This window comes from Neovison vison, chromosome 5 (genome assembly GCF_020171115.1).
Source record: "Neovison vison isolate M4711 chromosome 5, ASM_NN_V1, whole genome shotgun sequence".
Lineage (NCBI taxonomy): Eukaryota > Metazoa > Chordata > Mammalia > Carnivora > Mustelidae > Neogale > Neogale vison.
In genome coordinates this window covers 123,775,714-123,794,502 of record NC_058095.1, presented here as the reverse complement: position 1 = coordinate 123,794,502, position 18,789 = coordinate 123,775,714, and positions in this window count along the sequence as shown.

Here is an 18,789-nt window from a genome sequence, read left to right as displayed (position 1 = left end):
ACAGAAAGTTCCTGCTGCCTACATTCCTGTGAACAATAGTAATTTTCCTCTAACACAGAAGTCTCATGCCTCCTGTGGGAATTCAGGAAATTGTGGCAGGGTAAGTTGTTAGTTTGCATGTAGGCTAATATCTCACTCAGAGCCTTCATATTTTTTGGCATCCATAATGTAAATCATATTGGTATATTTTTATCTTCTCTTTTCTATTTCATTTAATTCCCTAGCCCTATCCTCACACAATGAGTGGCAAAGAGCAGACACAACAAATACTTGCTGACCTACTGACTGATGTAATGTAAAAAAGTGAGAAGAAAAGAAATAAAATTACAGAAGATGAGGGAAAGCTGACATTTTGATAGGTTTATCAAAGAATTCTGAAAAAGACCCAATTTTTCTTCTATGAAAGTTCAAAAGAACCCTTTTTTCATCAGCAACACCATAACACATACTTAAATAAAAAACAAACCTGTTTTACTTAATGATGCAGAACCTCCCATTAGTACTGTATTATTTAATAAAAAATTTTCCAAATATTAAATATGTTATTATTTTACATTATTCTTTATTACTTTTTTCCCCCTTTAGGGTGCCATATAATCTTTGTAGTTTATAAATTGTAAAGTCAGTAGTGTGGTATTTTATCTGTAGATAATTTCATTAAAAAGGTGGTAGAATTGAGCTGTGCCTTTCAGCATCTTGATTCAACACAGGAAGGAGGCAACATCACATAGAGTGAAGAATCAAGGTCAATTTAGGGGTGCCCAGGTGGGTCAGTTGGCTAAGCGACCAGCTCTTGGTTTCTGCCCTGGTCATGATCCCAGGGTCCTAGGATCATGCCCAGTCCCCAGGCTCCCCACTCAGCAGGGAATCTGCTTGTCTCCCTCTCTCTCTTCTCCTTCTCCCTGCTCAAACTCTTTCCCTCTAAGGTAAATAAATAAATCTTAAAAGAAAATTAAAAAAAAATTAATTCCAATTTAGCCTAATTTAAGTTTAGGAAAAAGTCCAACAATAGAAGAGGTTTGTGAGAGAAAGTACTATTAAATTATTGCTTACTTGCTGGATTTCAGTGAAAGTTTCTGTTTGTACGTAAAGCCCTTGCTTTCTTATTTGCTCACATATACTAATAATTTATAAAAGCAAAAACAAAAAAGGAAGAAAAATAATTTCAAAGTGCCAAATGTAACTGAATGACTCTGGCAAAGTCAAACTCTGCTGTTTCTGAAGGTACATTTTCTCCCACTCTGCCACTTTGCTGATTTTTCCAGTGACATTATGGGACGGTGGGATAAAAAAAAATACCTCAGAAGATAAGCTTTATCTTCTTGCTCACTACCAAGTTCAGATACAGAGAATGTCTATGAACGACTCCTAATGATCTTTCCCCCCACTGCTTCTCCTCCTACTAAAACTGTGAGAGACACAAGCCCCACTGTCAATCGAGGGTAAGGAATTGAGTCACTCTCTGTGTTGCAGCCTAGAGAAGCTGGTTTCCATGCAAACTTAAAATGATATCTATCCAGATACTCACAATTATTAGTGGAAAACTCAAGACTGCCATTGTGGTTTCATAATGAGAAGGAAGATGACAGTGTGTGATCCCACTAAAGAATCAAAAATGAGAGAATGCCATCACCTAATTAACCATTCTGAAGTAGAAATTAATGGTCTTGGTAACTAGGAATAAAAATGATCTGAGAGAAAAATACGTACCATGTTTTTGATACTGAGTTATTCAAAGAGATATGTAAAATTTTATTATTCTAATGCTTGGCAATAAGTAATCATAAAATTAAGAAAAACATTTCTATTCTAAATTCAAATTCATTCCCAATAGAATGGAAATGGAAAACACTGTAATGAATAAAAAAATCATTTAATTTAAAAATCATCTGCTTAAATATAACTGCTTTTGTTATGTTAATAACATATGCATTTGCTTAGTTACTCATTTATTTATTTAAAAAATTAATTTTTTTTTAATTTCATAACCTTTACCTGGAGCTTTCCATGTAATCGTTGCTAAGGAAGTCACTTCACTTGGATACATTTCACTTCATTTATGTGTGCAAGAAGAAATGTATCTATCCTTAATTGTGAGAAATTAACTATACTTACACAAAGTTTCTTTTTTAATAGTTATTTTTGTCAAATCTGTCTGTGTATATTCTATTCCAAATGTTTTAACTCTTGAAAAAAATCACTATTTTTTCCTTAAACTATTGTTACCATTGCCAAATCAAAAAGTAAAACAATTTTGTACTGAGTTTAATGTCTTTATTCAAGGGAAAAACAATCCATGGATTGTGAGAGTACACTGTTTCAGAGGCAATGGAACGTTCCTTTTGGAGGGATTTTGGGCAAGAGAGAGATTTGTATAGTGTTAGAAGCAGCAGTGCAGACACAGGGCATGATTGTTTGGGGTTGGGTAATTTGCCCTTGTATAGAAAGATCAAGGAACAAGGAGATAAGTATAGAGTCTCCGAGTTGGCTTGGCATTTGGGATTGGCTGACTGGATATACTGCTTTTCTAGTTAAGCTCAGCATTTATAGGAACATGAAATTCAGTTTGCTGACATGGCACCCCATGCTGGAGTGGCCCCATCTGGGCCTAGAAATTTATTTCAAGACCATAAATAAGGATATAATCCACATGAGGAAAATTGGCCTTGCCTTTGCTTTGAAACTGGCTTTGGCATAGAATCACATTAAAAAACACCCCAGTTCAATAATTTAAGTAATTGCAAAAGCATTTAAGTTTATCAAAGGCTCTCAGAAATGCAAAAGGAGGATTCTATTTATAACACAAGCAAAATCCTTTTAAAACCGTTGTTCTCAATATCTCTTTCCTCCCTCCGTCCTTCCTTGTGTCTATGTGTCTCAGACATGTGGAAGCTAGAGTCAGCCTTAAATCTCTCTGCTGTTTCAAAACTCACTAAAACTCTCCAAAATTCAGATTGCTTTTTTTTTTTCCCCATTTCTACCCCAACCAGTCCTTTCTTTCCTTTACCTCCCACCTGTACCTTCCTGGATATAGGATCTTCTATTATACTTTTCTTAAATAGTGTCTTGACTTTCTTAGGCATATCAGTTTTGACTTAATCACCCTTCACCATCTATACTTCAGTCATAACCTTCATCTGAACATTCTTGCGAAGGACCATGTTGGTAAAAGTCAGAGGGAGGAAGTCTGTGAATAAACCAGATGTTGTTACCACCTTACCTGCTACATAGTAATAGCAAATAGTAATACAATATTTTGTTTGCTGTCTTTGTTGTCACAATTTTTTTTATTTCACAAAAGTACCTTTCATAGTAACTAGTGAGAAATAGAACATTCTGAAAGCAAGAAATTGTATGTATGCATTTGTCAGTTCCCATGTATCGTAAAAATGAGCATGGCATATGTACCAAATTAACACGAAAGTATATTTAAATATACTTTCTTTTTGTGGCAACAGATGTTAGGAAATAATAAAATAAGAGAAAATAAAACCATGTGGCAATATATACATCATAAATGGGGCTTCCCATCACCAAGGAAGGAAATGTGATAAAACAATTTTAACATCTGTGGCTCAAGTAACTTTTAACATAAATTAATGACCATTAATCATTTCTAAGGTTTTATTTGTAATTTTATCAGAGTATTCTGGACTAAGCATTCTGAGTAGTGTTCATTCTTTTGTTCATGTGGTAACACTGACTGTGTATCCACCATTGGCCAGGTACTGTATTGTAAACGGTATACACAGTAGCAAACAGGTATCGATGAAGGCCCTGTTTTCACAAAGTTTCATTATGCTTGAAAAACTTGGAAACATCTTCTAGGCTGGCAAATCCCTTGTAAACAGTAGAGATACTTAGGTCACCATGAAGATTTACCAGCCTGAAGGAAGGAACTCTGTCATGGAGCAGTGCCAGCAAAGAAAGGACTGTTAGTAAGAATGCCATCAATAATAGCAATAGTTCACACATATTGAGGAATTACAAAGCAGCAAACATGCTTCTGGGTTATTTAACTTTATTAAATTAACTAAATTAATCTTCAGAAGTTAACTAAGTTAACTGAGTTAACTAACCTAACTTCTAAGAAGTTAGGTACAATTATTATCCTATATTTGCATGTAAAAATTCTAGAACTTAAATAACCTGCGATTCACTTGTTCGTAAAAACTGGTTATAAGAATAACAAGTAATCTGTGAAGCCTAAATTTGAACCCAGATGGTCTGCTTTGGAGTGTTCCTCTGCCCACCATTGGCTCCTATCCCTTAAATAAAAGACATCAAGGCATAGACAAAATATTATAATAAAAGAGGAGAAAGGAGAAGAAATAGGACACATTTGTATTTTGCAATATAGCTTATTATCAATGAGAGCAGAATGGTGACAAAGAATCAGATTATACCAAATGGAGGAATTAGAGGCAGAATATATATATCTACACTTAATATATCTACACTTTCTAGAACATCAAGGATGAAGGCAAAAAATAGGAAAGATGTTATCTTGTATAGAAAACACACCAAAAAGAATACATTGTCTTATTTTAGTACGGAAAGATTATTTATATATAGAACATGTTCTTTGTTTAAACTATGAGTACCCTATAAGAGTGGGGGTACAGAGAGAGTGAAACAGAAGACTACAGTTAATATACATTAAGTTGAATCATAGGAAATGGATGATACTTGATTTTTGTCCTACAAAAATATTGCTCTCATCAGGTTCAACCTAAGAGTAAATATTGCAGTTAAGTGGAGATACTAGTTCCCAGAAGAAATATTAGATAGGTTTTAGCATTATGGAGGAGGAGGAAAAAGATTTCTCAAAGAAAGATGAAAGAATAAAAAATTTAGCGAAAACATAGTAATGTTTTGAGTACATTTTAATTTAAAAATCACATTTTTTTTTTCAAAGGAGAGGGACAGGGTCCTCTATTGAAAGTCGTAACTCAGTGAGACAAGCTATGTGGCTTGTGTGTGTGGCTATGAAGAACGCTAAAGGAATCTTCTAGGGGTGAATAAATGAATGGGGAAGCAGGGCTGAAGAAAACCTGAGTATGGTTTAGTAAAATTTAATATAGCCAATATCAGAGTTATATGAAATTTTCCAGAATTGCTGAGCATTGTAGAAATAGGAGACAAAATGACAGATAATTTGACCTTTTCGTCAAAGACCTATAAGCCTATTAGGTAAGTCACCATAATGTTGAATCCCTAATTATATATAAAATTCTGTTTCAGCAATGATAATAGCTATCGCTTACTGATAGGTATGTGGGAGGTTTTGTTTGTATTTAGCCTAATCAGTAAGTCAATTCCAGTTTTGCCTCTCTCTTATCCATTTCTACAGAGCAGTTAGACTAAGTCAGATCAAGAGACTTTCCTACTTAAAATATTCTCTCTCCTTTTTCATTTCTTTCTTTCTGTCCTCCCTCAACCAGACAAGACAGACTTCTTCTAGATTTTCAAAGCCCTTGACTGCCCCATTGCTCAACATATATTACATTTTATGCAGATCCCACTTTTCTTACCACTCCTGGGAAGCTGACTCTGTCTTGTCTCTTCTCTTAAGGTTTGGATATCCTTGCTTCATAGAGGCAATCTTTAACCACATGGTTCAATGAAGTTTATTTTCTTTCCTGCTATTCAGTGGGCCTCATTTCTTTCCTTATAGAATGTATTATAATTTATTTATTTTTAAAGACTTATTTTTTCATTTGTGAGAGAAAGAGGGAGAACAAAAGCACAAGTGCCAGGGGGAAGGGCAGAAGAGGAGAAAATCTCAGGCACATTCAGGGCTGAGTACCGAGCTCGACATGGGGCTCCATCTCAGGACCCTGACATCACAACCTGAGCCAAACTCAACCAACTGCACCATCCAGGCACCCCTATTATAATTTATAATTATATGTTTATTAGCATAATTACCAGTCTATTGTTTCTTCCCCCTCCATTCTGTTCATTCCTTAGGAGAAAGCACCTTGCCTCTTTGATTCATCACTATTTACCCAGGATGCATTATGCTTACATTTAATTAGACACTCATATAAGTTACCAAAGGCTAGCATTTAAACATATAACAATCATGCTGAAGATCAGTATAAGTAGTCCCACTTTACAGAAAACAAAATTGAGGTAAAAAGATGTTAAGTAACTTGTCCAAAGTCATATCACTAGCACATGTCAAAGCCAGGTTCCTAAACCAAACCAGCCTTATTAAAAAGTCCCGGGGGACGCCTGGGTGGCTCAGTTGGTTGGACGACTGCCTTCGGCTCAGGTCGTGATCCTGGAGTCCCGGGATCGAGTCCCACATCAGGCTCCCAGCTCCATGGGGAGTCTGCTTCGCTCTCTGACCTTCTCCTCGCTCATGCTCTCTCTCACTGTCTCTCTCTCTCAAATAAATAAATAAAAAATCTTTAAAAAAAAAAAAAAGTCCCGGCTCTCAACCATAACCCAGTACATTTATTCTAATGTAAAAAAAAAATCATTTTGGAAGCTGAATAGCCTACACAGTCAATGGATTCTTCTCTTAAAATTCTGGTCCATGGAATAATTCTGCATTCTGTTATGTGTTAGTCTTATCAGAACATCTAAGTTTCTGCATATCTCAGCAAAAGTCTTTGCATCTCTTAGGTATGTAAATATTATGAGTTAACCAATCTGAATCTAATCAGCTTAGAAATAAGTGTGCATATGTGTGTGTTGTTTTATGTGCATGTACATATATTTTTTCTGGACTTACAGTCCTGAAAACAAAACACAGGACCATTATGAGAGAATCTAAATAAGACCATACTACATGGTTTTCCTAGTAAATGGTCAGCTGGCCTTTTTGTGTTGACACCACTAATTTTACAAATTATTTATTCAGATTTCAATAGATAATGATAAAGATTTGAATCTTTAAAATAAAATTTACCATTCACATGCATTACTTTTATATAATTTTTATCTGTAAAAAATATATTCAACTTCTAGAATCTGCCATGGTGAAATTATCTCAAGCTTTGAGATTCATTCATCTATCTTTCGAGACTTGTATATCTCTGAACATCAGGTAGCTAATGAGCTTTGGGCAATATAGGCAATAATGCTTTTTCCCTTAATACCTGCATCACATCGTACAGGAATTTTAATTATAAGTAAAAGGCTTCTGTTTATGGATGTCACTAATATGAGTCATTACAAAGAGTGGAGTAAGAAATGCTTTATTCCTTATAAATAGCAATCTATTCCATAATAGTTTTACTCAATAGTAAAGAAATCTTACAACATTGTTTTCAAAAGTGATTCAAGACATCTAAATGGGACAGCCAGGACAGAATTTGTACAAATCAATAAAACTCCCTCTGCATCATGTAGGATTCTTAATTTAACAAGTGTTCACTTGTACTGTCATCATGTAAAACTATAGCTTAGAGGATAAAGTGGTGAGTTGTTTGAGTAAATCTTAGAAAAGGGCAAATTTATCCAACACTGTCTAGAAAAATAAGCAATACATACAATCTGTAAGACCATGAATAAACTATATAAAAGAATTCCAAATAAAGAGTCAAAGATAGTTACAGAATCGCTGTTTTTTCTGGAGTAGCTCCTACTCTGCTTCCTTCACTGACAATTTTAGTTTCTCATTTTAATGCTATTATAATCTAAAATTCATGCTTTCTCGGATTTTCTCTATTTCTCTCTTACTACATCAAACAAGAAAGATCTATTTTGATTGCTCTGAAGTTATGACCCTTGGAACTCCCAAGGATTCAAAATTGATTTTTCACCCAAAATACTGCTCTGAGCCCAACTTCTAAACTGTTTTTCTTTTGTTTCTGGTCTTAATTAGTTAAAATATCTCTTTTTAATTATTATTTGTTTGTACTCATTTATTGGTCAATCATTGAATGAAATGTGCCTTTCCATATCTTGGCTGTTGTTTCTAATTATATTGGTTTACCAGATAGAGGAATTGACCCTTTGGGAAGTCTCTCCCCTCTAGGTGAGAAAAGCTTAAAGTACAATGTACTTGAATATACTGGATTTAAATTAATAATAATACCCCACAAGGTCTTACTCTCCCATTTCAGCACTTTCTCTTTTTACTTTTATTTTAATGGCTTTAAAAATCTGTTGTCCACTTTTTTTTTTTTTTTTAATTTATGCTGTATGTAGCCTTCAGAGAGGGTTAAATGAGATTTAGAGAATCACTCTGTATTTACATGGAAATATTGTCCTAATTTTCAAATCTCTTCTGGATGAAATTAGGCACATATTGTTATTTTACTATATATTTTGCCAAAGCAGATCTCTGAACTTAATCTTTAGCTTCAGATGATATATTCCTTTAATTTTTGAAATCAGATTTTTCATTCATAGAAACATAAATATATATCAGGTTTATAATCTACTGCAGTTCTTAAAATGATTTCCAATTTTAGCTATCTATTTTTAAAGTCACACTAAAGGAAATATTAGTAAGTTATTTTATAGTTTTGCAAATAATTTTTTAAAAATTCCATTTTAATTCACGTTAGTTAAATTTAAGGATGAATATAAGTTAAAGCACTGTGTTCAGAACTGAGAAGGTAAAAATATAACTAATACCCTACCTTCATAGTCAGTCAAGTTAAGCAAATATGTACCTACGTGTCCATAAGGCAGACATTTGATATATGATATATAAATATATATTGTTGTTGGAACATGAAAGAAAAAGAGATCAGCTCCTATTTTGGACATAAATTACACATGGTTTTAAAATAAGTACTTTGGATTATCGAATTAGCCTTCTGAGAAGCACTAAAATTTTATAATTTTAAAGCAAATTTAAAAAGATGTATCCATTGTACTTATATTCTCTAAAGACCATTTAATACATTTGAATTACTAGTATTCTAATCCTTACAGATAAGCTTTCAATTGCTAGTATTAGTCACTTTAATAATAAGAAAAGGAAAAAAATAAACATTAGTGAAGACAATGGATTCTAGTTGTAAACTAAAGCAATTCAATGAAGATAACTTGTTAGCAACTCATTTAACCTGAGCCCTGCTTAAACTATTGTTAAAGCAATATGAAGTTTACAGGAATATAAATATACTCATTCATGCAGAACAGCAAATGTCGAAGGAAAAGGCTAATAGTTTCATAAGCAACCTTAACAGGAACACTATATAATAAATGTCATGAGGCCTGACAGTTCTAATCAGTTGGTAGGTAACCTTCAAACTTGCAAGGACAGATTTGAAAATGAGGATCTTGTGTTCTGCTAGCTATTATGAAGCAATCAGCTGAGAGTTTACAGAAATACCTGATTTAAATACTTAGTAGAATCACTCAGAAGGTGAAAAATTAAATTCACAAACTGTTTAATTATTTATCTTGTTATATAGCAAGTTTATATATACTAAAACTCTTTATTATAAAAGTACCTTTCACAGTCCAATTACCATTCTCACAACCTTTAACAACAAAAAGAAACTACCTTTCAAAGGAGAAAAATAGAGCTGGGTACTAGAGACTAGCTACTTTAACTTAAATGGGGAAATGTACTGTATGTTATCATCCAAGGGGCAATTTGCAAACCCTCTGAGGATCACAAAGTGCTGGGTTATAAATAGTATGACTTGAGTTACAAATCATTGTCAAACCAAACATATTTCCTACTATGACAGAATAATGGACTTGATTCCTTCAATCTACAATAAGTGAAATGGAGCTTGACCTCAGGAAGTCTTTTAACTCTGTCCCACATGGCATACTCATCAACAAGCTAGGAAAATATGAGTTAGGTCATGTAGTTGTTGACTTGATGTAAAAGTTGTTGGAGTGTGGTACTCAAAAGGAGTTATTGATGGTTCATGGTTGACCAGGAGGTATGCAATGAAGTAAAGAAAGTAGTTGGTCATTGTTTGAACAAGTTGTTTTGTGTCAGATGAGATTTCTAAGTCTGAAATAATTTCTAGTCTTACAGATGATAGGTAACATGGCATATTTGCCAACTTCTCATTGTATATCCAACTAGGAAAATGACTTAATTTAAGGACTATCATGTAGAATAACATATATTCAAATACATATTCAGTGTGTGTGTGTGTGTGTATGCACTTATATGTAGTATGTACTCATATAAAATATTTATTCAAATATATTTTCAGAATATATGATGTATTTACATATATGCAATGGTTTATAATAAATATGATATATACATGAACTGTATATATGTGTGTGTGTGTGTGTGTGTGTGTGTGCGTGTGAATATATGTATTAAATAATGCCCAAAACAATTCAAGTACATGGTAAAGACTGATAGCACTTCCTGAAAGATACAAAGTGATAGCCAGGGGTTGGGTAGCATTTTGGGTTTCATTAAAATCAAATTTTTAAAAATTTATCAAAAATAAAGCCATAATTTTCCCAAACAGAATTGAATTTAATTAATTCTAAACCCAGTTAAGCTCACTCTAACTTTTAAAAGCTTTATACTATTGGGAGTGCCTACTATTAGTGGCTCAGTTGGTTAGGCATCCAATTCTTTTTTTTTTTTTTTTTTGAAGATTTTATTTATTTATTGAACAGACAGAGATCACAAGTAGGCAAAGAGACAGGCAGAGAGAGAGGAGGAAGTAGGCTCCCCGCTGAGCAGAGAGCCCGATGGGGGCTTGATCCCAGGCCCCTGGATCATGACCTGAGCAGAACGCAGAGGCTTTAACCCACTGAGCCACCCAGGTGCCCGAGGCATCCAATTCTTGATCTCATTTAAGGTCTTGATCTCAGAGTCATGAGCTTGAGCCCTGTGTTGGGCACCATGCTTATCATGGAGACTACTGAAAAAACAAACAAACAAACAAAAACAAAGAAACAAGTTTCTTAACCATTCCAAACCTAAACTTCTGTAAGTGGCATAAATACAGCTAACTCCATAATTGTATTGATAGGAGAATTGAAGAATTAATAATAGTAGCTGTCTCTATCAAGTGCTCACTGGATGAGAGGGATTCAGGGAGACTCAGTCCCTGCAACAGATCTCTGCAACACATCATAATATATCTGTTTACAGATGGGAAAATCAACATAGACTTTATAGGATCTTGCTCAGACATAACTCATAAATAGTTGAACTAGGTTTTGCTATTAACCCCATATTCTTCTATCAGTTAGATATTTGTACATATCCAAAATACAGACAAAGAAAATCAATAGTTAAGTATGCTATAGTCAATAATCATAATAACTATTAATGTTATCTGGTTCTATTCATCTAACATCTCCCATACAGCATCTAGACTTAGAGGCTTTTTTCCTAGCAATATTTAATGCTGGTGAGACATGAGAAGCTCAAGCCACTCAGTAGGAGCTTTTGATCAAGCTAGAAAGTAGTCATAGGGGATTTATAACTTTGAGAATAAATTTGATGAAAAAGAAGACATCAATGTAGAAAATAATATACATTCTATTTTGGAGGCATGAAAAATAAATATCCATCTTTAGAAATGATAATTGTGTTCATACAATTGTGAAAGGAAATATCATAAAAATCAATGTATTTTTAATTTAAGGACAAGTTTCAGAGTCACAGTTTATGCAGAATAGCCATCATCTACGGTGACACAGGCACATGATTTCTAAGTCAAGTACTTAATTGGCTCTTTCTTCAGGTTTTCTTTTTCTTTTTCATTGCCTTCTTTTCTCATTTAAGTTGAAGCTGAATAAATTGGTGTTGTTAAAAGGAGAGCACAGTCCCCAAATGGAGTCACTTGTGCTAAACTCATGTCATCAAATCAAGACTTAATACTAACCTAACTGCAGTTTCAGCTTTCCCTGGAAATGTATTCTTAACCAGTCAATCTGGGATTACCTGGTCAGTGCTAGTGAGGTAATTTGCCTGATAGACCTTCTGCCTTCCTTTAACAGAAGGTGACTTTATGTGAAACAATGTACTACTCCAAGTGAGTAACTTCTTTTTTCTGCCCACTTCTGCCTATAAAAGTCCTCCATTTTGTGTGGCGACTTGCAGCTCCTTTATATTTGCTAAATGAGAACCTGCCCAATTCATGAAACATTGAATAAAGCCAATAAGATCTTTAAAATTTATTTAGTTGAACTTTGTTTTCTTAAGACTGAAATTATTCTTTTATGGAAAAATATCTTCTAAACTACAAAGCAAAATCTCTACCCAAGATTCAGTGGGTATCAAATGTAGTTCTTGGCAAAGGCTGATAGCCCTGAAATAATTCATTTTTTTAAAACAAGGTTAGCTTTCAACAGTTTTACTAATGGTATACTCAAATCTCAAGTGAACAATCTCACTTACAATTCCTATTGATTCCCTCTTCTGATCTTGACAAATGTAAGGTTTTGTTCTCAAATCTATATTTCCTTTGGAGTTAATTTCAAACAACTAACTTCAAATCATGTTTATGCTTTATGTCCTGTTTCACTATATGACATATCAACTGGAGGATAGTTTGGACAATGCTTAATAACATTTCTAAATAATGACACTGATAACAAACTGTAACTATTAACTTTCATTTCTTCTAATTCCTAAATCTATTTTTCTATCTCGTGCCCTTAGTTCCTACTGAATCTATAGCAGTGTGAATTTTTGGACATAATTATATTTTTTAACCATGTTTCTAAAGGTAAAAAAGACTAAAGATATAGATATTCCTGGTACTTAAAGCCATTCTTTATTTCATGAACATACACACAAACATACACATATAATTAGATATAATCACAGACATGATAAATATATGGATTATGGGATTAAAAAATGACCTTTGATGAAACATGATGTTAGAAATAAAGTAATGGTCAAAGTAACAATTGTTTAAAGAGGCAAGTGTTCATAGAAAACCTTATATACAACAAACTGTGTGTTCTCAGTATGTTCTACAGCATCCATTTTAGGGTCCTGTCTATAGTAAAGATATTGTCAACAAACCTCACTCAAAGAACATCCAAACATACTTCATAAATCATTAGATTGATGGACTCTGATGGAAATTTAAGATATATCATTATTGTCTTTACATAGATATCTCTGGGAAAATCAATCTCTCTTTTTTGTTATATACATAAACTATATATATACTATGTACACTATATATACACTATATATACAATATATATGTATATATACACTCACATATATACACATAGAATACACATTATCTATATACACATACACACATACATACACCCTGGAATGAACTTTGCATATAGTGTTTTACCTTTGTTTTAAATTAAAACTAATTTTTTAAAATGTTGTCATTATTATTTTTTATTATTATTATTAAAATTATCTCACTATGTGAGAAAAATACACAGAACCTATCTATTCAGGATTGGCAGAGAAATTAAAATATATGACATAGCAGACATATCAAGGTGCAGTCATTTGACTGACAAGTTGATGGAATAGTTAAAGCAAAATAAAATTAAAAATTATGGAGAGCACGTATTGCATGGAGCACTGAGTGTGGTGCATAAACAATGAATGCTGGAACACTGAAAAGAAATAAAAAAATGAAAAAAAAGAATGAACAGAAGGGAAAAAATTAAATTAAATTAAATTAAAAATACAAATTTTTAGGATGACATTGGAATTTTTAATATTTGATGTAAACATAGTTCTGCAGTATCATATGGGCTAAAGGAAAGACCCATAGTTCAGTGGAACTCTGGAAATAGGCCCATATATAAGAACGTTTGAATATAGACAAAAGCCAGATCAATGGAAAAATGATAGAATTTTTACCAAATGGCCATGGAACAATTGGACATCCATCTCCAAAAATTAATAGACTTACATGCATTTCTCACAAAACTTTTAAAAATTAGTACAGATTTTCCATTTAAGCCTATTTGAACTCAAATGAGTCATAGGCTTAAATGGAAAATCTGTACTTCTAATACTTAAAGAAGAAAGTGTAGAGGAACAGCATTGTGATGTTGGGATAGGCTAGATTGCTTAGAGAATAAAAAAGTATAAGTTATTTTTGAAAATTAATAAATAAGACTTCATAAAAATAAAAAACCTCAGCTATTCACAAGACACTAAGAAAGTGAAAATAAAATGCATAGACTGGGATAAAATGTTGGAGAAATATAGATCAATAAAAAATTGATATCTAGGTAGCAATATAAAAATTACTTTTACAATTAAATAATAAGAAAGCACACAACCCTGTTAAAAAATGGGCAAGGTATTTGAATAGTCACTTCAGTCCATAAATAGTTGGCAAGTGAGTAAGTAATGAATAAATGTATGAAAGCAAAATCCATTTTCTCTCAGAGCATAATAAACTAAGAAATAACAAAGTAGAAAAATGGTAAATAGATGATGATTTAATACTTCTATGAGAAAACTAATTATCTTTCTAATCCTTAAGAATGAGTATTAAAAGTAAGGAGTTTTCTTCAATTTCTTTCATGAGTGTTCTATAGTTCCTCAAGTACAAATCCTTTACCTATTTAGTTAGGTTTATTCCCAGGTATCTTATGGTTCTTGGTGCTATAGTAAATGGAATCGATTCTCTAATTTCCCTTTCTGTATTTTCATTGTTAGTGTATAAGAAAGCCACTGATTTCTGCACATTGACTTTGTATCCTGCCACGTTGCTGAATTGCTGTATGAGTTCTAGTAGTTTGGGGGTGGAGTCTTTTGGGTTTTCCATATAAAGAATCATGTCATCTGCGAAGAGAGAGAGTTTGACTTCTTCATTACCAATTTGGATACCTTTTATTTCTCTCTGTTGTCTGATTGCTGTTGGTAGGACTTCACGGAATGGGAGAAGATATTTGCAAATGACAATACAGACAAAAGGTTGATATCCAGGATCTATAATGAACTCCTCAAACTCAACCCACACAAAACAGACAAACACATCAAAAAATGGGCAGAAGATATGAACAGACACTTCTCCAATCAAGACATACAAATGGCTATCAGACACATGAAAAAATGCTCATCATCATTAGCCCTCAGGGAGATTCAAATTAAAACCACATTGAGATATCACCTTACACCAGTTAGAATGGCCAAAATTAACAAAACAGGAAACAACATGTGTTGGAGAGGATGTGGGAAAGGGGAACCCTCTTACACTGTTGGTGGGAATGCAAGTTGGTGCAGCCTCTTTGGAGAACAGTGTGGAGATTCCTCAAGAAATTAAAAATAGAGCTTCCCTATGACCCTGCAATTGCACTCCTGGGTATTTACCCCAAAGACACAGATGTCGTGAAAAGAAGGGCCATCTGTACCCCAATGTTTATAGCAGCAATGGCCACAGTCGCCAAACTATGGAAAGAACCAAGATGCCCTTCAACGGATGAATGGATAAGGAAGATGTGGGCCATATACACTATGGAGTATTATGCCTCCATCAGAAAGGATGAATACCCAACTTTTGTAGCAACATGGACGGGACTGGAAGAGATTATGCTGAGTGAAATAAGTCAAGCAGAGAGAGTCAATTATCATATGGTTTCACTTATTTGTGGAGCATAACAAATAGCATGGAGGACAAGGGGCGTTAGAGAGGAGTAGGGAATTTGGGTAAATTGGAAGGGGTGGTGAACCATGAGCGACTATGGACTCTGAAAAACAGTCTGAGGGGTTTGAAGTGGCGGGGGGGTGGGAGGTTGGGGTACCAGGTGGTGGGTATTATAGAGGGCACGGCTTGCATGGAGCACTGGGTGTGGTGAAAAAATAATGAATACTGTTTTTCTGAAAATAAATAAATTGGAAAAAAAAAGTAAGGAGTTTGCAAGTATTCTGTATTATAAGAACTTGGTGAGGGAGACAGAAATAGAAAGGTAAAGAAACCATCAACTCCCATAGTTAAGAGAAACAAAGGAAAAAGAAAGGGGATGAGGGCCTAGCAGGTAATGTTGCATCCATCACATATCCTGATCTTACTAAAAATTCCATAAAGGATCGCATTCATTTGCATTTCTATGAAATTATTACAAATATACAATTGATTTTCATTACTAGCCATAGCTATGTTCCATAAAGTTGCCATGAACCTTGAATTAGCTAATGAATACTGATCCACTGATCCCAAGGGAAATACGAAGTTAGGTTCCTACAAACCTCTTGTCACAACATGTTTGTCCACTGATCTGTATACAAACTTGTTTTGGTGTCTTTTTGTCCAATGATATCTAATTTAATATTAGTTGATTCATTAATATGGAACTCAAGGCCAACAGCACTATGGCTTGTGTAGGAACAAAACTTACTGATATATGTATTTTGTCTGTAAAGCACAACACACTCTATTCATGCCTAGGAACACTACACAGCATGTCAGTAAGATTGGGGCTATTTTAAACAGTGAAAACACTAACAGAAACCTCAAAAAATGTGAAAAGCATGGCACTAGGTAGACTGCAAAAAAGGTTACTTGTTTACAGTATGAGGGCTAAAACGAGAAGGCAGAGCATCAGTTTTTTCTCCCTCCCCTGGGAACATACACATCGAGCAACTAAAATTTTTTGTTGTCAGTATTGACTCATGACAAACTAATCTGAGTGAGTAGAATTCTCAAATATGGAATTTGTAAATAATGAAAATCAATTGAATTTATAAATGTGAATAATGAGAATCAAGTACATTGACGTAAACCTAAAAAAATGTATATTAAGAGGTCTCTGGTATTTTTTTTTAAATTTCACTAATCATGATTTCTAGATCCAGAAAAATAACATGTAAAATTATTGACTCTCTTTGGAGTAAATTATTGTTAGTGGTGATGGCTTTTTATTATAATGCTAAAAAATGATTCCAAGTCAATTGAAGAATTAACAAATGCATTTTTTCTTTTTTAAATTGCACTGTGAAAAAATTTTTCAAGTATGGAATTTAGTGATTTATTACTTCTATACAATACCCAGTGCTCATCACAAGTGCCCTTCATCTATTTGCCCATTATCTATTTAACCCATTCCCCAACCCTTTCCTCCAGCAACCCTCAGTTCACTATAGTTAAGAGTCTCTTTTATGGTTTGCCTCTCTCTTTTTTTCCCCACTATGTTCCTCTATTTTGTTAAATTCCACATTTGACCAAAATCATATTTGTCTTTCTCTGACTGACTTATTTCACTTAACTTAATACTATCTAGTTCCATCCACATTGTCACAAATGGCAAGATTTCATTCTTTTTTATTGCTGAGTAATATTCCATTATATATGTTTCACATATATATCACATTATATATATATATCACATATATACACCACATAATATTTGTTATATTTATTTTATACATACATACATATCATGTATATAAGCATATATACATTACAGATATATACATATATGTATATAATTCCATATATATGTGATATAGATATATAGATGTATAGATATTACAAAGATACAATATCTTTACCCACTCATCAGTCAATGGGCCTTGAGCTCTTCCTATAATTTGGATATTATTGATAATGCTACTATAAACATTGGGGTGCCTGCCTCTTCAAATCAGGATTTTTCTATCCTTTGTGTAAATACCTAGTAGCGTAATAGCTGGATCATAGGGTAGCTCTATTTTTAATTTTCTGACGAACCTCCATATTGTTTCCCAGAGTAGCTACAACATCTTGCATTCCCACCAACAGTGTAAGAGGGTTGCCTTTCTCCACATCCTCCCTAACATCTGGCCTTTCCTGACTTGTTAATTTTAGCCATTCTGACTGGTGTGAGGTGCTATCTTGTGGTATTGATTTGTATTTCCCTGATACTGAGTGATGTTAAGTATTTTTTTGTGTGTCTGCTGGCCATTTTTATGTAATTTGATTAAGTTTAATATCTCATGTTTAAACTTACCTGGTTGAATATTGCTAAATAGTTTATTTAATACCATTGGTATAGTCTGAATGCTTGTGTCCCCACCATATCCATATGTTGAAATCTGAATGTCTGATGAAATGACTTAAGGAGGTGAGGACTTTGGGAGGTGCTTAGGTCATGACGGTAGAGCCTTCCTGAATAAGAATAATGCTCTTATAAAAGCATCCTACAGAGCTCCGTAGCCTTTTCTGCCATGTGAGGATATAATAAAAGGGTGCCAGCTAGAAGGCAGGAATAGGGCTTTCACCAGAATGCAACCATGTTGGCACCATGATCATGGACTTCGTAGCCTCTAGAACTGTGAGAAATACATTTCTGTTTTTTACAAGGTACAAAGTCTGTGGGATTTTGTTAAAGCAATATGTGCAGACTTAAGATACCAGCCCATCTATTAGATAAAAAGATTTCTGCGAGAACTAATTTCATTTTCCCATATAAACTATTATCTTTCTCTCATCTGAAATAGGCAATTAAATGTATTGAAAGATATAAAGTCTTTGGTGATATCATATGTAATCAAAAATTGCTTTCACCCTGTTTTGTGGTTAAAATCACACCTCTAATGAAATTCATTATATAGCAAAACAAGTCACCTTTGTATTCATTAGTAATTATGTAACAAATCAGAACTCTAAAGTTTAAGAGTTAATCATTAAACATACTATATATTTAGAGCATTCTTTAAATCACCAGTGCCCATTTTTTGGCATTACTCTCACAAATTCTTTTATTTTAACCCTGTTGAAAGTCTTTGCTATATGATAATATTGATGAAGAATATGATGTAAAATCATTGTAATTAATTAGCTATTGAGTTTTTAAGTTAAATTAAAGGCTAACTTAACATCAGTATGAGCAATATTACTTCAGTTTGGGCCAATGAATGATTAACATATTCTATATTTTTAGAAAACTGTTTTAAAT